This window comes from Hemitrygon akajei, chromosome 19, assembly GCF_048418815.1.
Source record: "Hemitrygon akajei chromosome 19, sHemAka1.3, whole genome shotgun sequence".
NCBI lineage: Eukaryota > Metazoa > Chordata > Chondrichthyes > Myliobatiformes > Dasyatidae > Hemitrygon > Hemitrygon akajei.
Window position 1 is genome coordinate 35,471,503 of NC_133142.1, and position 13,951 is coordinate 35,485,453.

The window sequence follows — 13,951 nt, forward strand, 5'->3', positions numbered from 1 at the left end:
CATGGCTAGCACCTCATCCAGGAGAAGGAAATCTCTAATCTCAAAACTTCACTGCCTTGCTGCAGCGAGTAAACCCCGAGGAAAATTCAGAACTGGAGTCCCTAAGGCAGTCCTACGTTGAGTTCAATGCCAACTGGCAATTCCTGCGACACTACTGGTGCCAAGCCGTATTGGTCTCTGTCGTTCTTTTGGATTCATCAGCTGCATTCAGAGGGAGAGCCTGCTGCATCGGCAACCTCCATATCACACATCGCACTGCCATGGCTTGCATATTACAACGACAGCTAGGATGCAACATCCATGGTGGACCTCAACTAACAGAGAGCCTCAAATAGTAGTATGGTTGATCTATTATCTTTTCCAATGCAGTTTCAATGGGACGGTATCAGAATGAACTACACCCAGGAACTAGTTTCAGTGGCCACAAAATATCAGTTGGAAGTTAAACTGTGCACAAATTTTATGTTGTGAAGACTGGTTCTCACTTTAGATAATCCATCATTATGCTATCTATAATGTCATAACCCCAGAAAGATCCCTAACAGTGACACATTCTAAGAGTCTAGACCACCTGGCATCTCAAAGTAGTGGCATAGAAGCTCATCTGTTTCCTCGGACCGGCGCTGGACAGTTTTCTGAACTGGATCATCAGATTTCAGCTCCTGTTCATACACAGGGTAAAGGAGCACAGCTTGGTCTGATTTACCAAAGTGTGATGGTTCAGTGGGCATCTTGGACAATGGTTGAGGGTGTTTGGGCCCCTGGTGGAACAGGAGACAAGCTGGCTGTGTTTTTGCTATACACTCTTGAAGTAGACCTCGTTGAAGTCACTGGCTATGATGAAGAGGACCACTGGATATCCCTTATCAAGACTGTTGATCATGAAGTTTGGTTCACTGAGGGAAGACTTCACAGGATGGGATGTCGATTACCATCAGGAGAGCTGAAGAGAGTGTCTGTTCAATTGTTATCCAACAGATCATGAAAAGTAGGTAAATTGTTTGAACACTATGAAAGAGCTATTTCACAAGAATGTCAGAACAACATTTAGATCATTTCAAGAACCCGCCAATAAGGTCTGTAAGGATTAACATGAACATCAAAAGGTGGTAATATTGATTGAATCTTGCACAGACAGTTCTGATTGAAATGATGGGACTGCATGAGTTCTGGGAAAACCTGAGTGTCTATGAGACTCTAGTTGCTGCTGAGATGCTGAATGGACTGAACACAGGCCACACTGAGAGGGCTCCATTGAATGGAGTAGCCATTCTAAAGCTCTGAAGATCCAACCCAGAATATCATGGAGGTATGGATCTCCTATTATCTGTCCAACCCAGTGAAATCAGAGTACAGCAAGACAGAGTGGAAACACAGTGGGGTGAATTCCTTGCACATAATCTACAAAGAGAGAATCAGGTGAGTGGCTTTTATAACGTCTAAATGGTCATCACGAAAGACCAAATGCTTGCTGCCTACTGCAGTTTAGAGTAAGAGTCGGGTGTGAGTCACAAGACAGAGAATTTATAAAGCAATGAAAGTAGTTGTGAGCTGGTTCAAAATAAAATTCATAATGATAACTATTATTATTTTTTAATTATAAGCATCTGAAAAAGGTTTAGATTTCACAGGTGAAACTAGGGAAAAAAGTGATCTAAAGTATATAGTAAAATGTATTCACAGTTATTAAGACAATTATGTTGAAGCAACAAGTGCACGACAAACTGTGAGACCAATTGTGTATTATGTCTGTCTGGAGAAGTGGGCCATTGCAATTACCAGTACCTAGAATGCATACTTCAGTGATGTCAAAGACAACTTGTTAGGTAGCAGCTCAAAGAACAAGAGGATGATGGATTGCTTAGATTAATAATTGGCTGAGTGTACAATGTATAGTTAAATAAGTAGTTAACTGATTGTATAGTGTTATGTATGGACTGTAAATAGTTTGTATGGTTTGCATTGCTGTACTTAAGGTGTAACATAGTGTTGATAGAAAACCACTTCCATAATACTTTTTCTTAGCATGAGGTAGCTGTAGAGTAATCATACAAACAAAAGACATATCTGAATCCTATTGGAAAGATATAGTAAGTCTGGAGATACATCCACTATTGGAACCTTCATCCATCATTGCAGACATTAGGTCAACTACCTGCTTTGTTTCTAAGGCCCTAGAGTCACAATGCTATTTTTCCAGTATCTCTCCTTTGACATCAACATGGCTAACCTTGCCAGCACTGCTGAACTCTGGGTAGCATTGCACTCAGACTAATTGGAACATTATAAGCTTCTACCACATCAAAGTGGTGACCTACAATGTAGTGTCCATAAAGGATACGTGTGCCTTTAAGGGATGAATGTACCATATGACTTTTGATACATCAGACACTGAATTTCACTGCCTTCTATAAAAAACATTCTGTGACAGCTTTACATTGGTTATTTTCCTTCACAAACAGCAACAAGCAGACACTGCAATCCTTGTGACAGCACATCTGAAAGAAAGAAATATGTGAAGTTAGATAGAATCTTTCATGACTATTTCAGAATGTCCCAATGCATTTTACAGGTAATGAAGTGCTTATGCAGGAGAAAATCAATGAGACTCTCTGTAAACCAAGCTAACCGTGTTCATAATCTGCTCCCCAGACAGATGGAAATCAGAAGAGAGCTTCCTTCATAATTGAACTTAATACTTCTGTAGCAGCAATGTGATCATTTATAAGAGATGCTTTAGTTAGCTTCAGAACCACTGCTGAAGATGTTTGTGGACTTTTACACACTTGATGATGATAGAATACAGTATTACAAGTCTCCCTAAACATAACATAGGTGCAGTACTTGATTTCATTGTATCATTTCAACAGATTATTTGACATTGTCTACAGTAGCTCTATAAAGATTACCTACAAAGAAGGTAATTCTTTAAATTATGAAGTGCAAGTTTGGGCCAGAGCCATTGCCACCTACAAGTATACCTACTTGTAGATGCCAGCAGACTCTAGGATTTGGGCCATGGTTGGGTTTGCCAGGAACGCAACCTTCAGATTTCAGCACAGCATCACCCTTCTCTAACCATATGTCAATTGAGATTTTTTTAAATTTCATCATCAATCACTTTATGATGAATAAAAATAACATTGAAAAAATATAAGATTATTTTATGTAGGCTAGAATCCGTTCCCTAGAGTTTCCATGTTCTGTGCCTAGCTGTATATCATTGTATTATGGTAGTGTATTAACTGTGTGTATTCTTTCTGTTGAGTTTATTAACATCTGAAGTAAACTGTATCTCAACATTATGAAACCTTAACATTCGTCTGCTCTCAAAAACTAATTTCCCTTCATCCACTTAAAATGAAGTAGCTGTACACCAAAGAGTAACTCTACTGGCATAAATGATGTCTAAGGTTGAACTAAAGAGAACAAGTTTGACGGAGTAAGCTAATAAACCAAAAAAAAAGGAGAGTGAGAGGTATTTCATTTGAACATAGGAGGGAGAAAATTCAATGCTTATGGTAAGTAGGTGACAATAAGTCAGCCGTATCCTGCACCCTCCCATTGACTCTCAGCCCCTGCAGTGCAGCAGGTGGGGACAATTATCTATGGTTCACACAGTCAGTGACATCTGTCAGGTGCTGGTTCTGACCTGCTCACGGGCAGCAGTCATTTCTGGATTTGCTCAGGAAAAACAGACTTTTAAGAGAGGTAAGTGAAATGGGATGGGGCCAATGTGTAATTTGTTGATATTCTGAAGAGAAAGTAATCAGATGTTTGGTAGTTACATTTTAAGAGTCTTTTATTTTTGAGCAATATTTACTATAGTTATTTCTATTAGTTTAAATCTTTCTTGAACCTGTTTTTTAAGAGAATGACATTATCTGTTTTATTTTTAATTAAGTACCTCATAGACTTCATGAGAACAGGATAACTGTAACTGTAAACTTTATGATGGGTGTACAATGAGCCTTTGATGACTGGAATTATCACAGATTGTCAGAGTTCCTGGGGTAAAATATGTCATGGTATCCCTATCCTGAATCACTTCCTCCTTTTAATGAGGGGAGGTTCTTTCACTTGAGCAGAAGATTATAGTTTAAAACCCATATGGTACAATAATTAGGTTGTGAGATTGAATTCTTGCCAATGTCAATGTTAATACTTATTTTATTTTGTCCAAATTAGCTGGTAGATTGTTATATACTTGGAAACAGGAATTGGCAGATTATTTGTAAACTAGACGCATATTTCGATTTAGTTGCTACTCGCAGAACTTAAAGCTTTCACAGATGAAGAATTCATTGCTCCACATAACTGTTATTAAATGGATAATTTAGGATTTGTGCAATTAATTATTTTCAGTGACTTTATCCACAATAATTCTACAATAATTAAAACCTTCTGAACTCTATTTAAATAATCAGTCACTTAAAAATATATCTGGGTAATTAGTGATTTGAAGAGGTTAATACTTTGGACAAGGTGCCTCATCGTTTCCCTCGAAACAAAAGCTCACTCTTTTTAGATTATGGATTGGTCTTCTGTAATTACAACATTTTGCAATTAACTAGATGCATTATGAAAAAAAATTAAAAGCAAAGTTTAACAATAGTACCAGGGCAGTGTAAAATTATTTGAATATTATTTGGTATGCCCAACTGTTGTCATGCTATGTATAATAAGATAGTTTGGTCTACTAGAATATTCCATGAAGCTAAAATAAACCACCAAAGCACACATCCTCCTTTCAAGAAAATAATTACTTGGCAGATGGCTTTTGATTGAAAGCCCACTATTGTGTTTGCAAATGTGTAATTTTGTCTATTTACATTTTTGTCTCCCAATTTCTCTCACTTTTTTCAACCAATTTTCTCCTTCACTCTTCATTTGTAACTGCACAAGTAGGGAAGCAATACAGAACAATGAATTTAACTGTGCAATAACCAAGCCTGAATGATAGAGGTGAGGGTTACACGTAATATGATTGATTTTAATTATATAATGAACAAACACTGCCATTGTATGTGGAGTCATTGAAGCCTAGGCTTTTTGACTGGATATTCAGATCAACACCTTTTGCCAGAGTATCGGAAAATGCTTTGATCTTTGGTCTGTATGAGGGGAAAGAGCAAAGTCAGAGTTATTTGACATGCTGAGAGAGATGAATTTAAAGTTCAGATCACAGGCAGCCTAACAACCATTAATCATTTGGAAATAGGATGTTCTGCAAGAAAGAATCAACAGGCTGCAAAAGAAAGGGAATTATAAAGATCAGAGTTGTTTCTGGTCTTTAGTGTATGATGATATACAAAAGAAGTTTTTTTTCAATAAAGTACAATGCTCTCAGAAGAACCAGATTTTCCTTGCTTCACTGTGCAAAATTGTTTTACTTAACCTAAGTATTTCCTGTCTCAACTATACACTATGGTTTGGAGAGGATTAAGTAAGTTTATCAGTGAAACCAAACTTTGTCTCAGGAGTAAATAAAGCAAATAATGTATGGGTAATTTAAGTTTCTAGCACAACAGTCCAATTACTACAGCGTTGGGTTATGTTATTGTAGCAGATGTAGTGTTGGATGAGCTCACGCCTGTAGAGTAAGGTGGCCATCGCTCTTTAGGGAGCACTTAAGTGATTCCATTAAACCTGAGAATATATCTTCAGCAGCCCTGAATTCATAACAAGTACATTTGGTTTAATGCATTAATTGCCAGTCATTATCAGTGCCAGCACTCTGCTGCGTTGGCTGCAGTAGTCCTTGCTACAGATGGCGAGATTTGGCACTCAACTACCTGATGGTCTGGAAGAAGTTCAAGCAGTGAGTCCTTAACCCTGGCAGCTTGGTGAGCCACTGTCTACATTTCTGATACGATGCTTCTTTCCCTACTGTACCTTCCTTTATCTTGAACTGCATACGCTTTTTTTAAAAAACAATCTTAACTGCAGCAGCTTTTTTAAAAAATCTTGCTAATTTTTTCTCTCAAGTAGCAAAAGTAAATAAAAAAGACAACAGGTGTGGAAATGGTCTAATAAAAACAATGCTCTGATAAAGAAGTGCGATAATATAAAAAATGTGGTAATTAAAATATTGCCTTGTCCACAGGGCTCTTATAGTTCGCAATTTGCATATGTGCAAAATTCACAAATTGTGGAAAATGATGGCAGGTGATTATTTGACTATCTGAAGCTTCAAGCAGGCTTCAGCACAAATGCTGAGGAATTCTATTACACCCTGAAGCGTTTCAAACATCAGTGGAAAACGCAATATCATTCCAAATGAAAGAAATGAACCAGAAATGGTCTTTATCATATTTCATTCCTCAGAAATATTATTGCCTTTTCATTAAGCCATGAGAAGTAAGAGCAGGAATAGGCTAGTCAACCCCTCAAACCTGTTCCTCCAACTGTGGTGCATTTGCTGACCACAAAGTTCCAAACTCAGACAAAGAACTTAAGCTGTATCAGATATAAATAACCACAAGTACTCTTTCTAAAGGTAGGTTATACTGCAACTACCTAATCTTCAAAACCCGGTCACTTCCCGGCTTATTCTCCATGGAAAGCTTAGCTGCAAATACCCACTATTTGAGTGGTGGGTCCTCTCTCCCTACCAAGGAGAAGATAGTTCCAGCTAACAAACTAGTTTAAAGCACAGTTCATTTATTTTCAATGATGCATGTTTAAATTCAAAGAACACTTAAAACACATTTAAAACTCATAGGATTTCCAAATTGCAAACCACTTCTAAAACACAAAGCATTTCTAAAACAGAAAGGACCAAGAATTTCCAAAACACAGGAACAATTTTTATAAACAAAAAAAGACATATCCATGATGCAGATGTACAAATTATCTGTCACAGAAACTGAAGCTGATGAAATGGATTCCAGTTCACTGGTTCTTTCATAGCTTCCTGATGTCCCTTACTCAATTCCTGCTAAGCATGAACAGCTTTCTACTTTATACTGTTTCTCTACCACTTGGGTGACTTAGGCCATAAGACCATAATACATAGAAGCAGAATTAGGCCATTCGGTCCATCAAGCCTGCTCCGCCATTTCATCATAGCTGATCCATTTTTCCTCTCAACCCCAATCTCCTGCCTTCTCCTTCTATCCCTTCATGCCCTGACCAATCAAGAATCTATCAACATCTGCCTTAAATATACACAAAGACTTGGCCTCCATAGCTGTCTGTTTTACCAAATTCCACAGATTCACCATTTTCTGGCTAAAGGGATTCCTCTTTATCTCCGTTCTAAAAGGATGCCCCTTTATTCTGAGGCAGTGTCCTCTGATTTAGACTGGCCCACCATAGAAAGCATTCTCTCCACATCCGCTTTATCAAGGGCTTTCAACTTTCAATAGCTTTCATTCTTCATTCTTCTGAATTCCAGTGAATAAAGGCCCAGAGTTATTAAACACTCTTTATATGACAAGCCGTTCAAACCTGGAATATTTTTTGTGAACTTCCTTTGAAACTTCTCCAGTTTCAGCACAAACTTTCTAAGATAAGGGTCTTAAAATTGCTCGCAATACTCCAAGTGAGGCCTCACCAGTGCTTTATAAAGTTTCAATATCACATTCTTGCTTTTATATTCTATCATTCAGATGGTTAACATGTAACATAAAAAGAGTTGGTCCCAACCCAGACCCCTGTGGCACAGCACTAGTCACCAGCAGCCAACGGAAAAGGCTCCTTTTATTCCCACTCTTTGCCTCCTGCCAATCAGCCACTACTTTATCCATGCTAGAATCTTTCCAGTAATACCTTGGGCTCGTAGCTTCTTAAGCAGCCTCATGTGTGACACCTTGTCAAAGGCCTTCTAAAAATCCGAATACACAACATCAACCATTTCTCCTTTGTCTATCCTACTTGTTAGTTCTTCAAAGAATTCCAATAGATTTGTCAGGTAAGCTTTTCCCTTAAGGAAACCATGCTGACTACAGCCTATTTTATCATGTACCTCCAAGCACCCCAAAACCACATCCTTAACAATTGACTCAAACATCTTCCCAACCACTGACTAACTGGCCTCACAATCTCTTCAGCTACCTTTTTCAGAACCCTGGAGTACACACCATCTGGTACAGGTGACTTATCTAACTTCGGACCTTTCAGATTTCCTAGAACCTTCTCCCTAGTAATGATAACTTCACTATCTCTGACACCTGGAACTTCCAGCATACTGCTTGTATCTTCCACAGGGAAACCCAATGCAAGATATTCATTCAGTTCATCTGCCATTTCCTTGTCTGCCATTACTACCTCTCCAGCATTGTTTTCCAGCAGACCAATACCCACTCTAGCCTCTCTTTTACACTTCATATATCTGAAAAAAACTTTTGGTATTGTCTTTAATGTTAGTGGCAAGCTTTCTTCCATCTCTGCCTTCTTAATGATTTTTTTTTTACTTGCCTTCTGTTGGTATTTGAAAGCCTTCCAATCCTCTAATTTCCCATTAACTTTTGCTGTATTATATGCTCTCTCTTTTACTTTTATGTTGGCTTTGACTTTTCTTGTTCACCATGGTTGTGTCATCTTGCCTTTAGAATACTTATTCCTCCTGTGCCTTCCAAAATGCTTCCAGAAGTTCCAGCCATTGCTATTTTGCTATTGTCCCTGCCAGTGTTCTTTTCCAATCAACTCTGGTCAGTTCCTATCCCATGCCTCTGTATTTCCCTTGACTCCACTGTAATATTGACTTTAGCTTCTTCTTCTCAAAATTCAGGGTGAATTTGATCATATTATGATCACTTCCCCTCAGGGTTATTTTACCTTAAGATCTCTAATCAATTCCAGTTCATTGCACAACACCCAATCCAGAATAATTGATTTCCTAGTGGGCTCAACCACAGGCTACTCTAGAAATCCCCCTCTTGGAATCCAGCACCAACCTGATTTTCCCAATCTATCTGCATATGGAAATCCCCCATGTCTATTGTAACATTGCCATTTTGCCATACATTTTCTATCTCCCACTGTAATTTGTAGACCACATTCTTACTACTCTTTAAATAACTCTCCCAAAAGGGTGTTTTTAACCTTGTAGTTCCTTAGCTCTATCCATGATAATTAAACATCTTCCTACCCTATGTCACCTCTTTCTAATGATTTGATTTCATTGTTTACCAACAGAGCAACAACACCCCCTATTCCTTCCTGCCTGTCCTTTTGATACAATGTGTATCCTTGGATGTTAAGCTCCCAGCTATAATCTTCTTTCAGCCATGATTCAGTGATGCTTCAACATCATACATACCAATTTGTAACTGTGCTACAAGTTCATCTCCCTTATTTCATCTACTGCACACATTGAAGTGTAACAACTTCAGTCCTATATTCACCTTCTTGATTTTGTTCACCTTTTATGTTGCAATTCATCTGTTGACTGCAATTTTGCCCTATCAGCAGCCTCTCCTTGCTCAGAGTCTCACTACATATTGCCTCTGTTTGTAAACAAACTACCTCATCTTCAGCACTATCACTCCAGTTCCTAACCCCCTGCCAAATTAGTTTAAAGCACCAGATTTCATATGCATATGATATTTTCTCAGACATACTTTTAACACAAAAAGTCTAAAAGCATCTTGGAAGCATAGCATTTACATCAGTTGCTGAGATCTAACTTTCTTGAGTATGTAAAACTCCCAATATTAATAGATCAGTTATTTGAAATGCTAAATGGTATTTTTCCATCTGGTCTACAAGCTTCCTTGAACTATGAATCTAGGAGTCAGCTTGTCTATTAGAAATAAGCCAAATTAAACAACCCATTGTCTTATGCAACACCATTGAGAAGTAATGCAGTAGGTGCAGTGAACTACATCCCACTTCTCACAGACAGAGCGCCTATAAAGCTGTTCTATGGATAGTGCTTTTTTGACTTCAAGTTGATTACTGCTTGCCAGTTACATTTGAAGAAATGAAGACTGACTCCCAATTTATGGCCAGAAACTAGACAACGTATGCGATTTGGAAGCTTACTTGCATATGTTTGATCTTGCAAGTGGTATCTGTTACGTTTAAAAAGTGAGATTAGCAAAAAAATAAGAAGTGAATATCCATCACACAATCAATAAGATAATGGCAGAACTCATTTCCGAAGTTCATTTTCTGCTTACTCGCCATAATCCCTCTGTGACAAGAGACCTAAGCGAGGAAAGTTGGATCGAAGCGCTGGGGTATCTGAGGCTGGAATTGAGACATAATCTGAGTCTGAAATGAGAATAGAATATTAAGCTAGATGCTAGATGCTAGATGATAATCCAAGTAGAAATGACAATTGAGCACTGAACCTCTATTAAGGTGCTCCTTACATATTGAAATCATGGCAGCAAAGCAAGGCTGCCAATTAGTGAGATAATCCTGAATCCTTAAAGGGGCTGCAACAGATATCCATATTCTGGAGAGTTGGAACATCTGAAACCCAGAAACTGGGGCAGATGGGTGCGTATCATAACAGGACCTCCTCTCTTATGGCCAAATTCTGATGGCCCTGTTTGTTTGGAGAGATGGATAAGGGCTGGATCCAATGTGTCCTGCACAGGAACCCAGTACCGTTCCTTGGTTCTGAATCCTTCCCAGTCCATAAGGACCTGTCAAACATCCCCAACAGTTTGTGAATCCAAACTTTTTCTAACGGTGAAGATCTCCCCATCGACAAACCTGCATGGTGGCGGGTCTGATGGTGGTATGTCTAAAGGACTGGAGTTAACGGGTTTTAATTTGAAGATGTGGAAAGTAGGATTGATCTTGAAGGTCTTGGGAAGCTGCAAGTTGTAAGCTGCTGGATTTACTTTCTTGAGAACCGTAAAGGGTCCAATGAACATGGGCGCCAACTTTCTAGACTCCACCTGGAGATGCAGATCCTGAGTGGACAGCCAGACCTGTTGCCCAGAGTGCAAAGTGGGCTCTTACCTTCTTCTTTGGTTTGCCTTGATTTCAGCCTTCCAGGCCGAAGCCAACAAAATCTCCCTTGCTCTAGTCCATTTCTCCTTGCAGTGTTGTGGGCAGTTTTTGCCCACATTAAATGGTCGCACCACCCGTCAGGTCTTTCTGAGGCCAGGCATCTAAGGGTTCATTTCAAACCTTTGTTCACCTGCTCCGTCTGGCCATTAGACTGCAGGTGAAACACATAGAACCTGTTTCCCCAGTCAGCTTATAGAATTCCCTACAGAAATATGATGCGGATTGAGGACCATGATCCACCTTAATGTCCTCCAGAAATCTCTGGATCCTGAAGACCTGATGCAGGACGATCTTGGTTGTCTCCACTGCAGATGTGGGCTTATCCAAGGCAATGAATTTGCAGGCCTTTGAAAAACAATTATCAATTACCATGATGATAATCTTCCCCTTGAAAGGAGGAAGAACTGTGACAAAGTCCATGGAGATGTATGCCCATGGTCTGTTCAGAACAGGCAGGGGTGAAGGAGCCCATGAAGTTGGGTAAATGGATCCTTGTTTCAGGCACACATTTCGCATACTGCACATATTGTCAGACCTGTCTCGCCACTCCAGGCCACTAGTATCCTTTGAGGAACTCAAGGATCCTGGCAATCCCTGGGTGAGTGGTTATTCTCGATGCATACCCCCATTGAAGTATCTGAGACCGGGCAGAACTTGGGATGAAGATCCAGCCTTGAGAACCATTCTTAGGAATCTTGCCTTGTGTTTGGGCTTTGTGAACAAGAGTGTGGTTACAACCAATTGACGCTATCAATTTGGCTTGGGGCAAAATAGTGTTAGGCTGCTCCTCTCTTTTGGGTTCATCAGACTGAAGAGACAAGGTATCGAGTCTCTGTAAACACAAAGTACACTGCAGATGCTGTGGTCAAATCAAGATGTACAAACAAGTTGGATGAACTCAGCAGGTTGGGCAGGTTGAAATGAGGAGTCAATGTATCGGGCCAAGACCCTTTGTCAGTCCAAAGGTATAGACTGAGACATCACAGCACCCATTCCGACGTCTGAGGCATCCACTTCTGTGATGAAGGAAATGTCCAGGTTAGATGAAGCCAAAATGCAGGCTGTTGTGAACCATCATTTAAGCTCTGCAAAAGCAGCCTCCGCTTGGGCCCTGTGGATTCTTAGAGCTGTCAGCAGAGCCACCACTGAGCTGAAGTTCCTGGTGAACTTCCAGTAAGAGTTAGCAAATTGCAGGAATCATTTCTCATTGGATAGTTGTAGCCAATCTCTGACTGCCTGGGTCTTAGTAGGGTCCATCTTGAGAATGCCATTAAAGATGATAAAACCCAAAAATGAAACAGTGGTCACATGAGACTCGGACTTCTCCAGCTTGACATTGCCTAGTAGCCTCTTTAAAACATCCCTGACTGTGCAACATACTCCTCCAAGGACTTCAAGAAGATTAGGATATCATCCGAGTAGATGAAGGCATACTAACGAAGAGCATCCCAGAGCATGTCATTTATAAAGGCCTGAAGAACTGCTGGAGTATTTGCAAGGCCAAAGGGCTTAACCAGGTACTCAGAGTGCCCCGGAGTACTGAATGCACTTTTCCACTTGCCACCCTTTGTTATGTGGATCAGACTGTGCGCACTCCACAATTCCAGCTTCGAGAATATTCTTACCCCTTGGAGAATCCCAAAGGCAGTGTTGACAAGCAGAAGGAGGTTGGGTGAGTATCATAGCACCCTCCTTCTCTCACTGATTAGAAATCTATGTGCCTGAACTTTAAATACATGCAAAATGTCCACTATGCAGCTATCACTGACAAGGAGTTCCAAACACCTACATTTCAGCAATTTACAGCAGGACAAATTCTGTGGAATTGAACCTCCAGACAAAAATCAAAAAAGATTTCAACATATCTGTGAAGTTTCTTAGTCATTGTATATCAGGCAGTAGTACATCAAGGCAACTGGGCTTGTTGTGTTGTCTAGAAGATTTTTCGCAACTCATCCAGGAAGTTTCTTCAGTTCTGATCTATGGTGGGTAGTGTTCTGGTTTATAATCTTTAAGAGTTGTTATTAGCAATCACATGACAGTCATTAAGAGTCATAGTGGTAATGAGAGGGTCATTAGACTTATCTTTGTATGAATGGAGGTGTGAACTGTTGTGGAGACACCAGAGCAGAGATGTTGGGACTGCATTGTTAGTAGCTGATAGGCAGTGTTGTGCCCTACCGCTCTGTTCAGGAATGAGTTGTCCAGTTTGAAAAAGATGACTTCTTTAACTCTTCTTTCAAACCAGCTGTCCTCTCTGTCCAAAATGTGGACATTGTTATCATCAAAGGAGTGTTCCTTATCCTTTCGGTGCAGGTATACAGCAGAGTCTTGACCTCAGATGTTAGCTCTCCTATGTCGGGCCATCTGCTTGTGTCTCGCCAAAATACAGATTTGTGCAGTTTTACTTTTCTTTTTCAATCTTTTTATTAGTGATTTGTGCAGTTTTAATTGTTCTGTTTATGCTTGGGTGTAGGATCCTTGGGGTGGACGAGTTTCCGTCTGAGTGTGTTTGTAGGCTTGGAAGACACGGGGATTTGATGTTTGTTGAATATCCTTCTGAGTTTCTCTGAAACTCCAGCTACATATGCTTTGATTTACTACTGGTTGATATTAAAAGATCTCCAGTAGCTTTAATGCCAGGAACTACAGAATTTTAGTAGTTGTGGGGAGGAGGTGGGTTTGATAGAAACACGGGGGAAGGTGCAGCACAACATTTTCTATAATCTCCTGAAGGAATGCTGTGTGTCTGCTCCAATATTGTACAAATAAACTGTCTGTGTGTGTGTGTGTGTGTCTGTCTGTGGTGAACTACATATACCTGTCTGGACACGCCCCCCCCCCCCCCCCCTGCTGACTGCTCCTGTGGCTCTTCCCACAGACCCCCGCTGACTGCTCCTGTGGCTCCTCCCACAGACCCCTGTATAAAGGCGATTGGAGGCATTGCTCCTCCCTCAGTCTCCAGGATGTTGTGTGG